This window comes from Mesocricetus auratus, unplaced genomic scaffold (genome assembly GCF_017639785.1).
Source record: "Mesocricetus auratus isolate SY011 unplaced genomic scaffold, BCM_Maur_2.0 Super-Scaffold_100066, whole genome shotgun sequence".
Classification (NCBI taxonomy): domain Eukaryota; kingdom Metazoa; phylum Chordata; class Mammalia; order Rodentia; family Cricetidae; genus Mesocricetus; species Mesocricetus auratus.
Window position 1 is genome coordinate 1785512 of NW_024429235.1, and position 19874 is coordinate 1805385.

The following is a 19874-nucleotide window of genomic DNA, read 5'->3' on the forward strand; positions in this document are numbered from 1 at the left end:
CTTTGGTTGACAACTGTATATCCTCTAATGAGTCTTCAACACCTGAGATTCTCTATCCTATCTCTTGTATTCTATTGGTGATACTTGCATCAGTAGTTCCTAACCGATTACCCAGCTTTTCTATTTCTAGCATCCCCTTGTTCTGTGTTTTCTTTTTTTTCTTTTATCAATTTTTATTTTAATTTTACATAGCTTGTTTTACATGTCAATCCCAGTTCCCTCTCCCTCCCCTCCTCCCGCACTCCCCTTCCCGCCCAGCCTCCCAACCTATTGCCAATTCCTTCCACATATAGGATACTTAGAGTCTGACATTTCACTCCGGGTAGGGTCCAGGCACTCCCCTAAGAGTCCAGGATGAGAAAGCATCCCTCTTAATGCTATGAGCACACGATGACGGTTTGTATTCCAGGGATAGACACTGATCCACAGCTTAGGGCCCCATAGGCTGCCCAGGCCTTCTCGCTGACACTCACATTTGGGGGGTCCAGATCAGTCCCATGCTGACCTCCCCGCTGACGGTCTGGGGTCCACTAGCGCTCCCCTATTCAGATCAGCTGTCTCTGCTGGTTTTGCAAGCCCATTCTTTGCCAATTTGCTCATCACTCCTCTCTCTGTCACTGGGTTCCTTGGGTTCAGTTCAGTGCTTAATTGGTGTGTTTGCCTCTGCTTCCATTTATCACTGGATGAAGGCTCCTGGAAGGTTATAGACATCAAGATCATTATCAGGAATGGGCATTCGAGGTGGTCTCTCCACTATTGCTTATCTGGCCAATTGGTGTTATCCCTTTAGATCACTAGAGGTCACTCTGGTGCCTGATCTGTCTTCTTACCTATGATTCCCTCTTACCCCTATTCTACACCCACCCCCTCAACCTTCCTGTTCCCCCATGACCTACTCTCTCTTCCTCTTCTCCCCCTCTCTTCTTCCAAGCTCCCACTCCCCACCCCCACCCCTCGCCGTGTTCCCCATTCATTCAGAGGATCTTGTCTCAATACTCTTCTCTTGGGTACTATGCATATAGGCATATCTTTTAGGTCCTTTCCAGTTTCCCAGACTCTCTACCAGTGGAAGTGCAGACTGACAGTATCCTGATCCATGTCTAAAATCCATATATGAGTGAATACATATCATGTTTGTCTTTTTGTGCCTGGGTTACCTCACTCAAGATGGTTTCTTCCAGTGATATCCATTTACCTGCGAATTTCAAGATTCCATTGGTTTTTTTCTGCTGAGTAATACTCTATTGTGTAAATGTACCACATTTTCTCTATCCATTCTTCAGATGAGGGGCATCTAGGTTGCTTCCAGGTTCTGGCTATTACAAAATATGCCGCTATGAACATAGTGGAGCAGATGTCCTTCTTGTATGAATTTGCCTCATTTGGATATATGCCTAAGAGTGGAATTGCTGGGTCTTGTGGTAGATTAATTCCCATTTTCCTGAGGGATCGCCATACTGATTTCCAAAGAGGCTGTACGAGTTGGCACTCCCACCAGCAGTGGAGGAGTGGTCCCCTCTCTCCACATCCTCTCCAGCATAAATTGTCATTGGTGTTTTTGATTTTAGCCATTCTGACAGGAGTAAGATGGTATCTCAGAGTTGTTTTGATTTGCATTTCCCTGATGGCTAAGGATGTTGAGCACTTTCTTAAGTGTCTCTTGGCCACTTTAGCCTCCTCTATTGAGAATTCTCTATTTAGCTCTGTACCCCACCTTTTAATTGGATCCTATGGTGTTTTGGAGACTTGTTTCTTGAGTTCTTTGTAAATTATGGAGGTTAGCCCTCTGTCAGATGTACGGTTAGTGAATATCTTTTCCCATTCTGTGCACTGCCTTTTTGTCTTATTGACTGTGTCCTTTGCCATACAGAAGCTTTTTAGTTTCATGAGGTCCCATTTGTTAATTGTCGATCTCAGTGTCTGTGCCACTGGTGTTATGTTTAGGAAGTGGTCTCCTGTGCCAACTTGTTGAAGAGTATGTCCCACTTTCTCTTCTAAAAGTTTCAGTGTGGCTGGATTTATGTTGAGATCTTTGATCCATTTGGACTTAAGTTTTGTACAAGGCGATAAACATAAATCTATCTGCAGTCTCCTGCATACCAGGACCCAGTTATGCCAGCACCATTTGTTGAAGATGCTTTCTTTTTTCCATTGTACAGTTTTAGCTTCTTTGTCAAAAATCAAGTGTTCATAGGTGTGCGGGTTAAAATTAGGGCTTTCAATTCCCTTCCATTGGTCTACCTGCCTTTTTTGTGCCAATACCAAGCTGTTTTCAGGACTATAGCTCTATAATAGAGCTTGAAGTCAGGTATGGTGATGCCTCCTGAAGTTCCTCTATTGTATAGGGTTGTTTTGACTATCCTGGGCCTTTTGTTTTTCCATATAAAGTTGATTAATGTTCTTTCCAGGTCCTTGAAGAATTGTGATGGAATTTTGATAGGGATTGCATTGAATCTGTAGACTGCTTTTGGCAAGATTGCCATTTTTATTATGTTGATCCTACCAATCCAAGAGCATGGGAGATCTTTCCATTTTCTGGTATCTTCTTTGATTTCTGTCTTTAAAGGCACAAGGTTCGTGATATACAGGTCTTTCACTTCCTTGGTTAACATTATCCCCAGACATGTGATGCTGTTTTTGGCTATTGTAAAGGGTGACGATTCTCTGATTTCTTTCTCAGTCACTTCATCATCTGTATATCATAGGGCCACTGATTTTTTTGAGTTTACCTTGTATCCTACCACATTGCTGAAGGTGTTTATCAGTTCTAGGAGTAACCTTGCGGAGTTTTTTGGGTCACTTATGTAAACTATCATATCATCTGCAAGTAATGAAAGTTTGACTTCTTCTTTTCCTATTTGTATCCCCTTTATCTCCTTTTGTTGTCTTATTGCTGTAGCTAGAATTTCAAGTACAATATTGAAGAGATATGGAGAGAGTGGACAGCATTGTCTTGTTCCTAATTTTAGAGGAATTGCTTTGAGTTTCTCTCCATTTAGTTTGATGTTAACTGTTGGTTTAATGTATATTGCATTTATTATATTCAGGTACGTTCCTGTTATCACTGATCTCTCTAGGACCTTTATCATTAAGGGGTGCTGGATTTTGTCAAAGGCTTTTTCAGCATCTAGTGAGATGATCATGTGGTTTTTCTTTCACAGTTTGTTAATATTGTGGATTACATTGATAGATTTTCTAATGTTGAACCATCCCTGCATTCCTGGGATGAAGCCTACTTGATCATGGTGGATGATTTTTCTGATGTGTTCTTGAATCCGGTTTGCGAGTATTTTATTGAGTATTTTTGCATCGATGTTCATGAGGGAAATTGTTCTACAGTTCTCTTTCTTAGTTGTGTCTTTGTGTGGCTTGGGTATCAAGGTAATTGTAGCCTCATAGAAAGAGTTTGGCAGTGAGCCTCCTGCTTCAATTGTGTGGAATACTTTGAGGAGTATTGGAATTGGCTCTTCTTTGAATTTCTGGTATAATTCTGCACTGAAGCCATCTGGGCCTGTGCTTTTTTTGTTTGGGAGACTTTTGATGACTGCTTCTATTTCATTAGTGGTTATAGGTCTGTTTCGATTGTTTATCTGCTCCAGATTTAGTTTTGGCAAATGATATCTATCCAGGAAATTGTTCTTTTACTTTAAATTTTCAAATTTTGTGGAGTACAGATTTTCAAAGTATGCCCTGATGATTCTCTGGATTTCCTCAGAGTCCGTTGTTATGTCCCCTTTTTCATATCTGATTTTGTTAAATAGCATGCTCTCTCTCTGTCTTTTGGTTAGTTTGGACAGAGGTTTGTCTATTTTGTTGATTTTCTCAAAGAACCAACTCTTTGTTTCATTGATTCTACTCAGTGTTTTCCCAGTTTCTACTTGATTGATTTCCGCACTCAATTTGATTGTTCCTGGCGTCTGCTCCTCCTGGGGGAGTTTGCTTCTTTTTGTTCTAGAACATTCAGCTGTGCTATTAATTCTCTAGTATGACTGTTCTCCAGTTTTTTCATGTGGGCACTTAGTGCTATAAACTTTCCTCTCAGCACTGCTTTCAAAGTGTCCCATAAGTTTGTGTATGTTGTGTCTTCATTCTCATTGAAATCAAGGATGTCTTTAATTTCTTTTTTTATTTCTTCGTTTACCCAGGGATGGTGCAATTGTACATTGTTCAATCTCCTTGAGTTTGTAGGCTTTCCGCGATTTGTGTTATTGTTGAATTCTAATGTTAATGCATGGTGGTCTGATAAGATACAGGGGGTTATTCCAATTTTTTTGTATCTGTGGAGATTTGCTATGTTACCTATTATGTGGTCAATTTTAGAGAAGGTTCCATGTGGTACAGAGAAGAAGGTATATCCCTTTGTATTTGGGTGGAATATTCTATAGATGTCTGTTAAACCCAGTTGGGTCATAACTTCTATTAGTTCTTTTGTTTCTTTGTTAAGTTTCTGTCTGGAGGTCCTGTCTAGCGGTGAGAGCGGAGTGTTGAAGTCTCCTACTATTAGTGTGTGAGTTTTTATGTGCATTTTGAGCTTTAGTAATGTTTCTTTCACGAATGTAGGTGCCTTTGTATTGGGGGCGTAGATGTTTAAAATTGAGACTTCATCTTGATGTACTTTCCCTTTGATGAATATGAAGTGTCCTTCTTCATCTCTTTTTTATTTTAATTTGAAGTCTAATTTGTTAGATATTAGTATTGCTACATCTGCTTGTTTCTTGGGACTGTTTGATTGGAAGATCTTTTTCCAACCCTTTACTCTGAGATAACGTCTGTCTTTGATGTTGAGATGTTTTTCTTGTATGCAGCAGAAGGAAGGGTTCTGTCTTCGTATCCATTCTGCTAGTCTGTGTCTTTTTATAGGCAAGTTGAGGCCGTTGACATTGAGGGATATTAATGACCATTGATTGATGATTCTTGTTTGTGCTTGATTTATCGGTAGTGAAGTTATTTTGTGTAGTTTCTCTTCCCTTTTTCTTTTGGTGTTTTGTAAAGTGGAATTATATATTGCCTGTGTCTTTGTGAATGTAGTTATCTTCCTTGGATCTAGGTTTTCCTTCTAGCATTTTCTGTAGAGCTGGATTCATGGATACGTATTGTTTAAATCTGGCTTTGTCAGGGAATATTTTGTTTTCTCCATCTATGGTAATTAAAAGCTTTGCTGGATATAGTAGTCTGGGCTGGCATCCTTGTTCCCTTAGCTTTTGTAGGACATCTGTCCAGGATCTGCTGGCTTTCATCGTTTCCATTGAGAAGTCAGGTGTAATTCGGATAGGTCTGCCTTTGTATGTTACTTGGCCTTTTTCTTTAGCTGCTCTTAATATTTTCTCTTTACTCTATAGGTTTGATGTTTTGATTATTATATGGCAAGGTGACTTATTTTTCTGGTCCAGGCTATTTGGTGTTCTGTAAGATTCTTGTATTTTCATAGGCATATCTTTCTTTAGGTTAGGGAAGTTTTCTTCTATGATTTTGTTGAATATGTTTTCTGTACCTTTGAGTTGTATTTCTTGGCCTTCTTCTATACCTATTATTCTCAGGTTTGGCTTCTACACGGTGTCCCATATTTCCTGGATATTTTGTGTTAAGGATTTGTTGGTTTTGAGATTTTCTTTGGTTGACGACTCTATATCCTCTAATGAGTCTTCAACACCTGAGATTCTCTCTTCTATCTCTTATATTCTATTGGTAATTCTTGCATCTGTAGTTCCTGATCGTTTACCCAGCTTTTCTGTTTCCAGCATCCCTTCATTCTGTGTTTTCTTTGTCGTTTCTATTTCACCTTTCAATCCTTCAACTGTTTGAGTTGTTTCCTTCATTTTTTTGGTTGTTTTCTCTTGGTGCTCTTTAGATTCTTTGAGAGATTTGTTTATTTCTTGAATTTTTCCCCCATTGCATGGATTTTTTGTTTGTTTTTTCTTCTATTTCTTTAAGGGATTTCCTCGTTTCTTCTTTGAGGGTCTCCATCATCTTCATGAAATAATTTTTAAGGTCTGGCCCCTCTGCTTAGTCTATGTAGTGCTTTTCGGGGTCTTGCTGGCGTTGGATCCCTAGATTCTGGTGGGGTCATGTTGGTGTTTTTATTGCTGAGTGAGCTCTTATTCTGTCTTCTTCCCATCTCTTCTTCCAGTGGGTGCTGGTGGGGTCTTTCCGTCTCCACTGGTCTCCTTCCTTCCTGAAGCTGAAGCTTGGGGGCGCCAGAGATTGGAGCCTGGAAGGGCTGATGCCTTTCCTGTGTGGGTGGGTCTTCTGGATGCCAGGAGCAGGCCCCTGGAAGATTGAGGGGATGGGTGTTGGGCTGGGATAGGGAGTGGATCCATGGAGACTCAAGCTCACCTGAAGCTGAGGTCATTGGAGGTTGGGGCCTGGAAGGGCTGATGCCTTTCCTGTCTTATTCCAACTTTTTTGAACCTGTTGAGGTTTGATATGTTGCCAAATATGTGGTCGATTTTTGAGAAGGTTCCATTTGGTGGTGAGAAGAAGGTATATTCTTTTTTTATTTGGATGGAATGATCTATAAGTGTCTGTTAATCCCAATTGGGTCATCACTTCTATTAGACCTGTTGCTTCTTTCTTAAGTTTCTGTCTGGTATTCCTGTCTGGTGGTGAGAGTAGGGTGTTGACTTCTCCCACTATAAGTGTGTGGGGCTTTATATGTGATTTGAGTTTTGGTAATTTTTTTTTACGAAAGTGGATGCCTTTGGGGCATAGATGTTCAGAATTGCAACTTCATCTCGGTGGATTTCTCCTGTGATGAGTATATAATGACCTCCTTCATCTCTTTTGATTGATTTTAAGTCTAATTTGTTAGGTATTAGAATTGCTACCCCTGCTTTTTCTTGGGTCCATTTGATTGAAAAATCTTTTCCCAACCTTTAACTCTGATGTAATGTCTGTCTTTGAGGCTGAGGTGTGTTTTTTGTACTCAACAGAAGGATGGGTTCTGTCTTCGAATCCATTCTGTTAGCCTGTGTCTTTTTATGGGTGAGTTACGACCATTACTATTGAGGGATATTAATGACCATTGATTGCTCATTCTTCTTTGATTTGGAATGGTTGGTGGTGGTGGAATTGTGTGTGGAATTCCACCCATTTTTTCTTTTTTTATTATTTATTTTTAAATTTAAATTTAGATCACAAACAAGGTTGCTTCACAAGTCAGTTCCAGGTCCCTCTCTGTTTCCCTACCTTCCTCCCGTGTATACTCCCCAACCTCCCCCAATAAGCCCTCATTTCTCCAGGAAGGGTGAGGCCCTCCATGGGGGTGTCCAGAGTCTGTCATTTCATCCAGGGCAGTGCCTAGACCCACCCCCAAGAGTACAGGGTGGGAGTGCATCTCACATTGTTGGATGGGAGTCCAAAGTCCATGTGTATAATCTGGATAAATACTGGTCTACTGCCCAAGGCTCAATAGATTACCTAGGCCTCCTCACTGATACCCCTATTAAAGGGGTCTTGATCAGTCCGATGATGGATTCCCAGGCATCACCCTGGGATTCAAAAGTTAACCCTTGTCAGGTCAGCTGTTTCTGGGGGTTAAACCAGCCGAGTCTTAATCACTTGGTCATCAGTCCTCCCTCTCTGTTACTGGCTTTCTTGAGTTCAGCTCAGTGCTTAGCCATGGGAGTCTGCCTCCTGTTCCATCAGCCACTGATTGAAGCTTCTGTTTCCCAGACACTCTGGCCATGGGATTGTAGACTGGCACTCCCCAGATCTATGTCTAAATTCCATATATGAGAGAGCACATGCCATGTATCTCTTTTGTGACTGGGTTACTTCACTCAGGATGGTTTCTTCTAGAGTCATACATTTGCCTGCAAATTTCAAGATTCCATTGTTTTTTTTTTCTGCTGAATAGTACTCCATTGTATAAATGTACCACATTTTCTCTATCCACTCTTCAGTTGAGGGGCATCTAGGTTGCTTCCAAGTTCTGGCTATTACAAATAATGCTGTTATGAACATAGTGGAACAGACATCCTTGTTGTATGAATGGGCATCTTTTGGCTGTATGCCTAAGAGTGGAGTTGCTGTGTCTTATGGTAGGTTTATTGCCATTTTTCTGAGGACTCTCCATACTGATTTCCAAAATGACTGAACAAGTTGGTACTCCCACCAGCAATGGAGGAGTGTTCCCCTTTTACCACATCCTCTCCAGCATAAATTGTCATTGGTGTTTTTGATTTTAGCCATTCTGACAGGAGTAAGATGGTATCTCAGAGTTGTTTTGATTTGCATTTCCTGGATGGCTAAGGATGTTGAGCACTTTCTCATGTGCCTCTCAGCCATTTTAGACTCCTCTATTGAAAATTCTCTGTTTAGTTCTGCAGCCCACTTTTTAATTGGATCCTATGGTGTTTTTGAGACTTGCTTCTTCAGTTCTTTGTATATTTTGGCGATCAACCCTCTGTCAGATGTGGGGTTAGTGAATATTTTATCCCATTCTGTGGGCTGCTTTTTGTCTTGCTGACTGTGTCCTTTGCCTTACAGAAGCTTCTTACTTTCAGGAGGTCCCATTTATTAATCATTGATCTCACTGTCTGTGCTACTGGTGTTATGTTCAGGAAGCTGTCTCCTGTACCAACTCATTGAAGAGTATCTCTCACTTTCTCTTCTAAGAGGTTCAGTGTCGCTGGATTTATGTTGAGTTCTTTGTTCCATTTGGACTTAAGTTTTGTGCATGGTGATAAACAAGGATGGATCCGCATTCTTCTACATGCCAGCCTCCAGTTATGCCAGCACCATTTGTTGAAGATGCTTTCTTTTTTTCCATTTTATATTTTTAGCTTCTTTGTCAAAGATCAGATGTTCATACTTGTGTGGGTTAATGTCAGGGTTTTCAATTGGATTCCATTGGTCTTCCTGTCTAATTTTGTGCCAATACCAAGCTGTTTTCAGGTCTATAGCTCTATAATAGAGCTTGAGGTCAGGGATGGTGATGCCTCCGGACGTTGCCGTGTTTAACAGGGTTGTTTTGGCTATCCTGGGTCTTTTGTTTTTCCATACAAAATTGATTATTGTTCTTTCAAGGCCTGGGAAGAATTGTACTGGGATTTTAATGGGGATAGCATTGAATCTGTAGATTGCTTTTGGCAGGATTGCCATTTTTACTACATTGCTCCTATCTACCCAAGAGCATGGGAGATCTTTCCATTTTCGGAGGGCTTCTTTAATTTCTTTCTTTGAAGATTCAAAGTTCTTGTGTTACAGAGCTTTCACTTGTTTAGTTAGCATTACCCCAAGGTATTTTATGTTGTTTGTGGCAATTGTAAAGGGTGATTTCTTTCTCAGCCCTTTTATCATCTGTATATAGTAGGGCTACTGATTTTCTTGAGTTGATCATGTAGCCTGCCACTTTGCTGAAGGTGTTAACCAGCTGTAAGAGTGCCCTGGTAGAGTTCTTTGGGTCATTTATGTAAACTATCATATCATCTGCAAATAGTGAAAGTTTGACCTCTTCCTTCCCAATTTGTATCCCCTAGATGCCCTTTTGTTGTCGTATGGCAATGGCTAGAACTTCAAGTACACTGTTGAAAAGGTATGGAGAGAGTGGACAACCTTGTCTTGTTCCTGATTTTAGAAGAATTGTGTTGAGTTTCTGTCCATTTAGTTTGATGTTGGCTGTTGGTTTGCTGTATATAGCTTTTATTATGTTTAGGTATATTCCTGTTATCCCAGATCTCTCCAAGACCTTTATCATGAAGGGGTGTTGGATTTTGTCAAAGGCTTTTTCAGCATCTAGTGAGATGATCATGTGATTTTGGTTTTTCATCTTGCTTATATGGTGGATTACACTGATGGGTTTTCGTATGCTGAACCATCCCTGCATCCCTGGAATGAAACCTACTTGATCGTGGTGAATGATTGTTTTCATGTGTTCTTGGATCTGATTTGCCAGTATTTTATTGAGTATTTTTGGATAAATGTTCATGAGGGATATAGATCTGAAGTTCTCTTTCTTAGTTGTGTCTTTGTGTGGCTTGGGGATCAAGGTTATTGAAGCCTTGTAGAAAGAGTTTGGTAAAGACCCTTCTGCTTCTATTGCATGGAATACTTTGAGAAGAACTGGTATAAGCTGTTCTTTGAACTTCTGGTAGAATTCTGCACTGAGGCCATCTGGACCTGGGTTTTTTTTTTTGGTTGGGAGACTTTTGATGACAGCTTCTATTTCCATAGGGGTTATAGGTCTATTTAAATTGCTTATCTGTTCTTGATTTAATTTTGGCAAGTGATAGCTATCCAGGAAGTCATCCATTTCCTTTCAATTTTCGAATTTTGTGGAGTACAGGTTTTCAAAGTATGACCTGATGATTCTCTGAATTTCCTCAGAGTCCATTGTTATGTTCCCCTTTTCATTTCTGATTTTGTTAATTTGCATGTTCACTCTCTGATGTTTGGTAAGTTTGGACAAAGGTTTCTCTATCTTGTTGATTTTCTCAAAGAACCAACTCTTCGTTGCATTGATTCGTTGTATTGTTTTCCTAGTTTCTGCTATATCGATTTCATCCCTCAATTTGATTATTTCCTGGCATCTACTCCTCCTGGGGGAGTTTACTTCTTTGTGTTCTAGAGCTTTCAGCTGTGCTGTTAATTCTCTAGTATAACTATTCTCCAGTTTCTTCATGTGGGCACTTAGTGCTATGAGCTTCCCCCCATAGCATTGCTTTCAAAGTCCCCCATAGGTTTGGGGATGTTGTGTCTTCATTCTCATTGAATTCTAGGAAGTCTTTAATTTCTTTTGTTATTTCTTCTTTGACCCAGGAATGGTGCAGTTGTGCATCGTTCAATTTCCAAGAGTTTGTAGGTTTTCTGCAATTTGTATTATTGTTGAATTATATTTTAAAGCATAGTGGTCTGATAAGATGCATGGAGTTATTCCAATATTTTTGAAGCTGCTGAGGTTTGATATATTGCCAAGTATGTTGTTGATTTTTGAGAAGGTTCCATGTGGTGGTGAGAAGAAGGTATATCCTTTTTTATGTGGATGGAATGTTCTATGGATGTCTGTTAATCCCAGTTGGGTCATTACTTCTATTAGACCCTTTGTTTCTTTGTTGAGATTCTGTCTGGTATTCCTGTCTAGTGGTGAGAGTGGTCTGTTGAAATCTCCCACTATAAGTGTTTGGGGCTTTATATGTGATTTAAGTTTTAGTAATGTTTCTTTTATGAATGTGGATGCCTTTGTATTTGGGGTGTAGATATTCAGGATAGACACTTGATCTTGGTGGATTTCGCCTGTGATGAGTATGTAATGACCTCTTTCATGTCTTTTGATTGGTTTAATTTTAAAGTCTAATTTGTTAGATATTAGGATTGCTACCCCTGCTTGTTTCTTGGGTCCATTTGATTGGAAATTTTTCCCAACCTTTAACTCTCAGGTAATGTCTGTCTTTGAGGGTGAGGTGTGTTTCTTGTATGCAGCAGAAGGATGGGTTCTGTCTTCTAATCCATTCTGCTAGCCTGTGTCTTTTTATGGGTGAATTAAGGCCATTATAGTTGAGGGATATTAATGACCATTGATTGCTCATTCTTCTTTGATTTTGAATGGTTGTTGGTGGTGGAATTATGTGTGAAATTTCACCCCTTTTTTCTTTTGGCTGTTGGTAAGTTGGGATTATCTATTGCCTATGTTTTTCTGGTTGTAGTTAACTCCCTTTGGTTGGGGTTTTCCTTCCAGAACTTTCTGTATGGCTGGGTTACTGGATACGTAGTGTTTAAATCTGGTTTTGTCATGGAATATCTTGTTTTCTCCATCTATAGCAATTGAAAGCTTTCCTGGTTATAGAAGTCTGGGCTGGCATCTGTGGTCTCTTACTGTTGGTAGAATATCTATCCAGGACCTTCTGGCTTTCAGAGTTTCCATGGAGAAGTCAGATGTAATTCTGATAGGTCTGCCTTTATATGTTACTTGATCTTTTTACTTAGCTGCTCTTAATATTCATTCTTTATTCTGTATGTTTGGTGTTTTGATTATTATGTGGCTAGGGGACATTTTTGTGATCCACTGTATTTGGTGTTCTGTAAGCTTCTTGTACCTTCATTGGCATGTCTTTCTTTAGGTTGAGAAAATTTTCTTCTATGATTTTGTTGTATATATTTTCTGCCCCTTTGAGGAGGTTTTCTTCACTTTCTTGTATACCTATTATTCTTAGCTTTGGTCTTTTCATGATGTCCCATATTTCCTGGATATTTTGTGTTAGGATTTTGTTGGACTTAAGATTTTCTTTGGTCAATTAATCAATTTCTCCTAGTGTATCTTCAACACCTGAGATTCTCTCTTCCATCTCTTTTATTCTGTTGGTTATTCCCATTTTTCTGAGGAATCTCCATACTGATTTCCAAAGTGACTGTACAAGTTGGCACTCCCACCAGCAACGGACAAGTGTTCCCCTTTCTCCACATCCTCTCCCTTTCTTCCATTTGTTGGAATTTTTGGTTTGTTTTTTCTTCTGTTGCTTGCATTTTTGGTTAGTTTTTTCTTCCATTTCTTTATGGGATTTTCTCACATCCTCTTTGAGAGCCTCTATCACTTTCATGAAGGTGTTTTTAAGGTCATTCCCTTCTGCTTCATCTGCATTGGGGTGTTCAGGTCTTACTGGTGTAGATTCTCTAGACTCTGGTGGTGTCATATTTGTTTTTCTGTTGCTGAGTGTGTTCTTATACTGCCTCTTCCCCATCACTTCTTCCAGTGGGTGTAGAAAGAGTCTCTTCATCTCCTGGTGTGTAGGCAACCAGGGTTCCCTTTTGGTGGGTGTAAGCAAATCCAATATTCTCTGGCATCTGCTGTCTGGCCTCTGGCCTCTGCCCTGAGTATGGGCAGAGGTGAAAAGCTCTCTCTCTCTCTCAGGCTCCTGGTCCCTTGGTCATCCATCAGGGTTGGGGGGATTTGACCTGGCTGCTGTCTCCAAGCCAGGGGATCTGAAAGAGGGAAAGCGGGAGGAAATCAGGTCTAACATGGGCACATGGTGCTCACCTCAGCCCTCTGCCCTGAGTGTGGGCAGAAGTCGATCTTTTCCCATTATGTAGGCTACCATTTTGTTTTATTGACTGTGTCCTTTGACATACAGAAGCTTTTCAGTTTCAGGAGGTCCCATTTATTAATTGTTGTTTTCAGTGTCTATGCTAGAAAATTCTCCTAGGCCAAGGGTACTTCCAACTTTCTCATCAATCAGGTAATGTAGCTAAATTTATGTTGAGGTCCTTGATCCATTTGGATTTGAGTTTTGTGCTTGATGATAGATATGGATCTATTTGCAGTCTTCTGCAGGTTGACATTCAGTTAAGCCAGCACAATTTGTTGAAGAGGTTTTCTTTTATCCATTGTACCATTTTGACTTCTTTGTCAAAAATCAGGTGTTCATTTGTGTGAGGATTAATATCAGGGCTTTTCATTTGAATTCATTGATCAACCTGTCTGTTTTTATGCCAATATCAAGCTGTTTTTATGACTATATCTCTAGTTTGAACTCATCAATGATAATGCCTTTGAAAGTTCCTTTATTGTACAGGATTGTTTTGGCTATTCTGGGCTTTTTGTTTTTCCATATGAAATTGAGTATTGTTCTTTCCGGGTCTATGAAAAATTGTGCTGGGATTTTATGGGGATTGCATTGAATTTGTAGATTGCTTTTAGTAGGATTGTCATTTTTATTATGCTGATCCTACCTATCCAAGAGCATGGAAGATCTTTCCATTTTCTGATATCCTCTTCAATTTCTTTCTTTAGAGACTTAAAGTTCTTGTCATACAGGTCTTTCACTTGTTTGGTTAGAGGTACCCCAAGATATTCTATGTTGTTTGTGGCTATTGTAAAGGGTGATGTTTCTCTGATTTCTTTCTCAGTCCAATTATCATTTGTGTATATAAGCGATACTGATTTATTTTAGTTAACCCTGTATCCTGCAACATTACTGAAGGTGTTTATCAGCTGCAGGAGTTCTTGGGTAGATATTTGGGGGTCGCTTATATATACTATCATATATATATATGGTATATACATGATATATATATATATATGATGTAAATAGTGATAGTTTAAATTCTTCTTTTCCAGGATACCCCCTTGATATCCTGATATCCTTTTGGTGTCTTATTGCTCTAGCTAGAACTTCAAATAATATATTGAAGAAATATGGAAAGGCTGAACAGCCTTGTCTTGTTCCTAATTTTAGTGGAATCTCTTTGAGTTTCTCCCTATTTAATTTGATGTTGGCTCTCAGCTTGCTGTATATTGATTTTGTTAGATGTGTTTAGATGTGTTCCTTGTATCCCTGATCTCTTCAAGACCTTTATCATGAATGGGTGTTGGATTTTGTTGAAGGCTTCCAACATCTAATGAGATGATCATGTGGTTTTCTTTAAGTTTGTTTATATGCTGGATTACATGGACAGATTTCCATATGTTGAACAAACCTTGAATCTCTGGGATGAAGAGACAGATCTGATCAACAGACAGGTTAATCAATGAATTCAAATCATTTTTTATGTGCTCTTGGATTTGGTTTGCCAGTATTTTATTGAGTATTTTTGCATCAATATTCATGAGGGAGATGGGTCTTAGTTTTCTTTCTTTGCTATATCTTGGTGTGGTTCAGGTATTGGGTTGCTGTAGCCCCATTAAAAAAGTATTTGGCAATGTTCCTTCTGTTTCTATTGTGTGCAACAATTTGAAGAGTATTGGAGTTAGGTCTTCTTTGAAATTTTGATAGAATTCTGCACTGAAGCCATCTTGGCCTGGAGTTTTTGTTGTTTTCTTTTGTTTTGTTTTGTTTTGAGGGATGGGATACTTTTGATGACTACTTCTATTCCCTTAGAGATTATATGTCTATTTAAATTGTTTATCTGGTCTTGATATAATTTTAGAGTGTGAGACCTATCGAGAAAACTGTCCAATTCTTTTAAATTTTCCAATTTTGTGGAGTACAGGTTTTTGAAGTATGATCTGATTATTCTCTGTATTTCCTCAGTATCTGTTGTTATGTCCCCCTTTTTATTTCTGATTTTGTTGATTTGGAGATTCTCTCTTGCCTTTTGATTAGTTTGGATAAGGGTTTGTCTGTCTTGTTGATTTTCTCAAAGAAATAACTCTGTTTCATTGATTCTTTCTATTAGTCTCTTTGATTCTATCTTATTGATTTCAGGCCTCAATTTGATTATTTCCTGGCATCTACTCCTCTGGGGTGAGTTTGCTTCTTTTTGTTTTAGAGCTTTCAGGTGTTTTCTTAATTTGATAGTGTGGGATTTCTCCAATTTCTTTATGTAGGCTTTAGTGCTATGAACTTTCCTCTTAGCACTGCTTTCATAGTGTCCCATAGGTTTGGGTATGTTGCAATTTCATTTTCATTGAAGTCTTTAATTTCTTTATTTCTTCCTTGACCCAGGGGTGATTCAATTGAGCATTGCTCAATTTCCATGTGTGTGTTTGTTGGCTTTCTGGAATTAATATTGTTGTTGAACTTTAAGCCATGGTGATATGATAGAATATGGGGGTTATTCCAGTTGTTTTGTATCTGATGTGTGATTTAAGCTTTACTAATGTTCCTTTTATGAATGTGAGTGACCTTGTATTTTGGGTATACATGTTCAGAATTGAGACATCATCTTGATGGATTTTTCCTGTGATGAATGTGAAATTGCCATTATCACCTCTTTATTACCTTTAGTTTGAAGTCTCTTTTGTTAGATTGTTAGGATAGGTACACCAGCTTGCTTCTTAAATCCATTTGCTTGGAAAGTCTTTTCCCACCCCTTTTCTGTGAAGAAATGTCTGTCTTTGAAGTTGAGGTGTGTTTCTTATATGCAGCAGAAGGATGGTTTCTGTTTTCATATCCATTCTGTTTGCCTGTGTCTTTCTTTCTTTCTTTTTTAATTTAAGTTAGAAACAAGCTTGTTTCACATGTCAATCCCAGCTCCCTCTTCCTCCCCTCCTCCCCATCTTTCTCCACCAGGCTACCCAGTCCCCCACCCAATCTCTACTCTGATCCCCAGGAAGGGTGAGGCCCTCCATGGTGGATCTCCAAAGCCTGTGTCTTTTTACAGGCTAGTTGAGCCCATTGATATTAAGAGATATCAATGACCAGTGAATGATGATTATGTTAATTTTTGGTGTGTGTGTGTTTGTGTGTGTGTCTGTGTGTGTGTATGTGTGTATGTGTGTGTGTTCCCTTTAGGATTTTCTGGTGTAGTATTATCTATTGCCTGTGTTTTCCTGGGTACCACTAATCTCCTTGGAGTTTTCCTTCAAGTGCTTTATGTAGGGCTGGATTTGTGGATGGGTATTATTTAAATCTGGTTTTGTCATGGAGTATCTTGTTTTCTCCATCTATAATGACTAAAAGTTTTGCTGGGTATAGTCATCTGGGTTGGCATGCATAGTCTCTTAGAGTTTGGATAATGTATATCCAGGACCTTCTTGCTTTTAGAGTCTCCATTGAGAAGTCAGGTGTTATTCTGATGAGTCTGCCTTTATAGGTTACTTGACCTTTTTCCTTTGCAGTTCTTAATATCCTTTCTTTATTGGGTATATATTGTGTTTTGATTATAATGTCGATTGAAGGATTGTTTTGTTTTGGTTTTGTTCCAGTATATTTGGTGTTCTGTAAGCTTCTTGTATCTACATAGGCATTTCCTTCTTTAGGTTGGAAAAGTTTTCTTCAATGATTTTGCTGAATATATTTTCTTTGAGCTGATACTCGTCTTTTTTCATTAAATTTTATTAATATTCATATATTTTTATGTATTTGTTTAATTTAGAGACAATCTTATTTTATATATCAATCCGGTTTCCTCTCCCTCCCATGCCCCCCACCTACACCCTCATCCCACCACCCCTCCACTCCCCAGGGAGGGTGAGGTCTTCCATGGAAGATCATCAAAGTCTGTCACATCACTTGAGGAAGGGCCTAGACCCTCCTCCATGTATCTGTGCTGAGTATCCCTCCATGGAGAATGGGCTCCAAAAGTCCATTTGTGTAGTGGGGACAAACACTGGTTCCACTATCAGAAATCCCATAGACTTCCCATGGCCCCCAACTGACACCCACATTCAGGGTATCTGGTTCAGTCTTATGCTGGTTCTCCAGTTGTCAGACTGGGGTCTGTGAGCTCTCAAGTGTTCAGGTGAGCTGTTTATGTGGGATTCTCCAGCACAGTCTTGTCAGAGTGGGGGTGAGAGGTTGGAAGTATTGGAGGGTGGAGGAGGAGGGGAGGGAGAGGGAACTGAAAGTGACATGCATAAAAAGTCTCAACTTCAAAGACAGACAAAACCTCAAAGTAAAGGGTTGGGATAAGATTTCAATCAAATGGATCCAAGAAACAAGCTGGTGTAGCTATCCTAATATCTAATAAATTAGACTTCAAACTAAAGTCAATCAAAACAGATGAAGAAGATCATTTCATATTCATCACAGGAAAAAAATCCTTCAGGAAGAAGTCTCAATTCTGAACATCTATATCCCAAATACAAAGGCACCCACAACCATAAAAGAAACATTACTAAAACTCAAATCATACATAAGACCTCACACAGTTATAGTGGAATACTTTAACACCCCACTCTCACTAGGTTGCAGGACCACCAAGCAGAAACTTAACAAACAAAGGAACTAACAGAAGTTATGACCTGATTGAGTTTAACAGACATCTATATAACATTCCATCCAAACACAAAAAAAAATATCTTCCCAGCACCATATGGAACCTTCTCTAAAATCGATCACGTACTCAGAAATAAACCTCAACAAGTACAAAAAAAATGGAATAACTACCTGTATCTTCTCAGACCACCATGCTTTAAAGTTACAAATCAATTGCACAAATTACAAAACCCTACAAACTCTTGAATATTGAACAATTCGCAAATGCACCATTTCTGAGTCAAGTAAGAAATAAAGAAAGAAATTAAACATTTCCTTGAATTCAATGAAAATGAAGACATAACATACCCAAGCTTATAGGACACTTTGAAAGCAGTACTAGGAAGAAAGTTCATAGCACTAAGTGCCCACAGGAAGAAACGGGAGAATAGTCACACTAGAGAATTAACAGCACAACTGAAAGCTCTAGAAAAAAAGAAACAAACTCACCCCAGAGGAGTAGACATCAGGAAATAATCAAATTGGGGGGCTGAAATCAATTAAGTAGAAACAAAAAAAACAATACAAAGAATAGCTGTAATGAAGAGTTGGTTCTTCGAGAAAATCAACAAGATGGACAAATCTTTATCCAAAGTAAACAAAGGGCAAAGAGAGAACATGCAAATTAACAAATACAGAAATGAAAAGGGAGACATAACAATGATACTGAGGGAATCAAGAGAATCATCCGGTCATACTTTGAAAACCTGTACTCCACAAAATTCGAAAATTTAAAGGAAATGGACAACTTCCTGGATAGATATCACTTACCAAAATTAAATGAAGAACAGATAAACAATTTAAACAGAGCTATAACCACTAATGAAATAGAAGTAGTCATCAAAAGTCTCCCAATCAAAAAAGCCCAAGGATAGATGGTTTCACTGCAGAAATCTATCAGAAATTCAAAGAAGAGCTAATACCAGTACTCCTCAAAATGCTCCACACAACAAAAACACAAGGGTCATTGCCAAATCCTTTTTACAAGGCTATTTGGTACACAAGTCACACAAAGACACAACTAAGAAAGAGAACTACAGACTAATATCACTCATGGACATTGATGCAAAAATAACTCAATAAAATAGTGGCAAACTGAATCCAAAACATTCATCCCAGGGATGCAGTGATGGTTCAACATAAGAAAATCTATCAATGTAATCCAACATATAAACAAACAACAAAGGAAAAACTACATGATAATCTCACTAGATGCTGAAAAAGCCCTTCACAAAATCCAACAACCCTTCATGATATAGGTCCTAGAGAGATCTTTGATAACAGGGACATACCTAAGCATAATAAAAGAAATATACAGCAAACCAATAGCCAGCATCAAACTAAATGGAGAGAAATACAACGTGATTCCTCTAAAATCAGGAACAAGACAAGGATTGTTCAATATTGTACTTGAAGTTCTAGCTAGAGCAATAAGACAACAAAAACAGATCAAGGGGATACAAATTGGAAAGGAAGACGTCAAACTTTCGCTATTTGCAGATGATATGATAGTTTACAAAAGTGACCAAAACAAACTCTACCAGGAAACTCCTACAATTGACAAACACTTTCACCAAAGTGGCAGGATACAAGACCAACTCAAGAAAATCAGTAGCCCTACTATATACAGACAATAAATGGGCTGAGAGAGAAATCAGAGAAACATTACCCTTTACAATTGTCACAAACAACATGAAATACCTTGAGGTAATGCTAACCAAACAAGTGAAAGACCTGTATCGCAAGAACTTTGAGTCTTTAAAGAAAGAAATTAAAGAAGATACCAGAAAATGGAACGATCTCCCATGCTCTTGGATAGGTAGGATCAACATAGTAAAAATGGCAATCTTACCAAAAGCAATGTACAGATTCAATGCCATCCCCATTGAAATCCCAGCACAATTCTTCACAGAAGTTGAAAGAACAGTTCTCAACTTTATATGGGAAGACAAAAGACCCAGGAAAGCCAAAACAACCCTGAACAATACAGGAACTTCCAGAAGCATCACCATCTGTGACTTCAAACTTTATTATAGAGCTATAGTCCTGGAAACAGCTTGGTATCCGCACAAAGATAGACAGGTAGGGGCCTAGAGAGATGGCTCAGTAGTTAAGAGCACTGGCTGTTCTTCCAGAGAACCCAGGTTCTATTCCCAGAGCCCACATGGCAGCTCACACCTGTCTGCAACTCCAGTTCCAGGGTATCTGACATCCTTACACCAATGCACATAAAACAAAGTTAAA

At 39.0% G+C, this 19874-nt stretch overlaps 1 protein-coding gene across 3 annotated transcripts in view; it reads right to left on the minus strand.

Moving 5' to 3' along the window:
• LOC121136365 (olfactory receptor 18-like) overlaps positions 1 to 19874 on the minus strand; it is a 39084-nt gene that overhangs the window by 18024 nt on the left and 1186 nt on the right. The window contains exon 1 of one of the 3 annotated variants that reach the window (XM_040736698.1): positions 474 to 606. The exons of the other annotated variants lie outside the window; for them this stretch is intronic. The gene's annotated coding sequence lies outside the window, so the exon portion shown is untranslated. Of the gene's footprint in view, positions 1 to 473; positions 607 to 19874 lie in introns of those variants that run through there. 3 annotated transcript variants of the gene reach the window in all.